We start from the raw sequence: 2,775 nt of genomic DNA on the forward strand, positions 1-2,775 counted from the left end.
GGGTTACACCAAGGTACTTTATGTCTAATTTTTAAGACAATGTGTTACTGTTGTTGTTTTGAGATAGAATCTTATTGTATTCCAGGCTAGCCTTCAGTTCACCGTATAGTTGAGTGTGACCTTGAATTTCTGAGTCTTCCTTCCTCCACCTTCTGAATGCTAAGATTGTAGGCCTTTATCAGCACTCGTTTATGTTAACTCAGGCTGTCCACAAGTGCCCTACCAAGCCAGCTGTATCCCCAGCCACAAGGACCTTTTATTCATGTGTTGGTGTGTGTATAGGAGGTAAATATGTGTATGTGGTCAGGTATGTGAGTGTTCACATACCTAGTGGAGGCTAGAAGTCAGCAATGTGTGTCTTCCTCTATTGCGCTTCACGTTGATTTTTTGCGATGATAGCTCTTAACTGATCCTGGAGCTCTAGAGATCTGTCTTTGCCCTCTCAGCGCTGGGTTAGCAGGTACACACCACACTTGCTCTTTATGAGTGCTGGATCTGAACTCAGGCCCTCATGTTTGTACAGCAAGAGCTTTCTCTAATGAGTCATCTCTCCACCCTCACAACAATCTTTTTTCTTGGTGGATCGCATTCAGACCTTTGCCCATGGCTCTCAGAGATAATGGAGCTCTTTAAACACACTGTGGCATGTGCTGCCCTTGCCCAGAGTGCTCCTCTTTCCCATCTAGCTACACTGCTTGGTTCTCATCTTATTTAATTTCCTTCGAGAGTCTTCTTGAGATTTCCGAATCTTGAACTACACTAGAGCCTTCTGTAAGATCTTTACTACAGCGCCCTGCCTGCCTTCTTCTACCCCATGCATAGACCCTATTGTTTCTCTCTCTCACGCACACGTGTGTACACACATTTTTTAATTAATTTATTTTATATGAGTTTATATACTCATACGAGTATATGAGTTCTCTATCTGCATGTACACCTACATGCCAGAAGAGGGCACCAGATCGTATTATAGATGGTCATGAGCCACCATGTGGTTGCTGGGAACTGAACTCTGCATCTCTGGAAGAGCAGCCAGTGCTCTTAACCGCTGAGCCATCTCTCCAGCCCTGACATATTATTAGCCAAGTATGTATGCCTTAATTCCAGCACTTGGGCGGCAGAGGCAGTTGTATCTCTTGAGTTTGAGGTCAGCCTGATCTACATAGCAAGTTCTAGGTCTGCATAACAGAGAGACCCTGTGGGAGGTTGGGTAAGTATGGCTCCTTTAGACTCATGAATTTGAATGCTCGGTCCATGGGGCGTGCTACCGTTAGAAGGCGTGGCCTTATGGAGTAGGTGTGGTGTTACTGAAGGAAGTGTGTCATGCGTGGGCAGGCTTTGAGGTCTCCTATACTCAGTCTATATGCCCAGTGTGTCTTTTTCTGCTGCCTGCGGATAAAGAGCTCTGAGCTCCTTCTCCAGCACCATGTCTGCCTGAACACTGTCACACTTTCCACCATGATGATAATGGACTAAACCTCTGAAACTGTAACCAGCCCCAATGAAATGTTTTCTTTATCAGAGTTGGCCCAGGGCTGGAGAGATGGCTCAGTGGTTAAGAGGACTGTCCGCCCTTATGGAGGTCCTGAATTAGATTCCCAGCAACCACATGGAGGCTCACAGCCATCTATACAGGGATCTGATGCCCTCTTCTGGCGTGCAGGTGTACATGCAGATAGGGCGCTCAATACATAAAATGTCTTTAAAAAAAAAAAAAGTTCCCATGGCTATGGTCTTTTCATAGCAATAAAACCCCAAGACAGACCCTTTCTCAAAACAACAACAACAACAACAACAAACTGTGTGTGGCACAAGCGCGCAGGTGCCTGGGTCACAAAATACGTGTTGAGGTTGGAGGACGACTTTCAGGAGTTGGTTTTTCATTCCATCCTGGGTAAAGGGGATAGGATTCAAGTTATCCAGGCTTTTTCAGCAAGTGCTTTTACGTACCAAACTACCTCTCTGGCTCCATACTTTGATTTCATACTGCATAACACACTTAATAGACCAGTAAAATGTTCTATTCCTGTTCCTGTGAACTGTAAGCTAGAGAAGGCAAGGTCTTGCTTGTATTGTTCACTACATAGCCAGGATTTATATTTTGGGATATTCACTAAAGAAGACTGCTTGTTCAAGCCAACAGAAAGTCTTTATTAGCTGGCCAGCGACAACACTTGGTGTTCAGGATCCCAGTGTAGCACTGAGCCTTTCTCGGGGTGAGTGTTTAAGCTCAAAAATATATGTTCTGGGTTGACATACTTTATTTAATGAGAACGGTTAGCCAGAAGTAGGACTACAGAAACTAAAAAGCAATGTTAGAGATTTTCCTATGTACTTGGGTGGATTGGGTCTTTGTGTACATTCTGGCTGGTGGTGCTGTCTACTTGCTGAGTTTTACAGCCTGAATGGTACTTTGATCATGGAGTCAGTCACTCTAAGGTCTAGGGGCCTTCTTCGGTCTGGTTCCTGTTACAATATTGGGTGTTCAGCTGATATAGTGAGAGCGATTAATTTCAATATTGGTGAAACCACTGTAGGTCAGGCATTACTGCCCTTCTTATAGAAGAGACTATTCAGAAGGGGTTTTGTGACCATCCCATGATCAGAATGGAGCAGATGTGTTTTTATACTTACAGATGGCCTTCTTTGAGGTAGCTCAAGACTGCACTAAGGAAATAGTAAGAATATGGAAATGGAATTGGCAAGTTGGCTCAGTGAGTAAAGCCATAAAAGCCTGACAATCTGAGTTCAATACCTGGAACCACAGTGAATGGA

Source organism: Psammomys obesus, unplaced genomic scaffold (genome assembly GCF_907164565.1).
Source record: "Psammomys obesus unplaced genomic scaffold, mPsaObe1.curated_primary_1811, whole genome shotgun sequence".
In the NCBI taxonomy this organism is placed as follows: domain Eukaryota; kingdom Metazoa; phylum Chordata; class Mammalia; order Rodentia; family Muridae; genus Psammomys; species Psammomys obesus.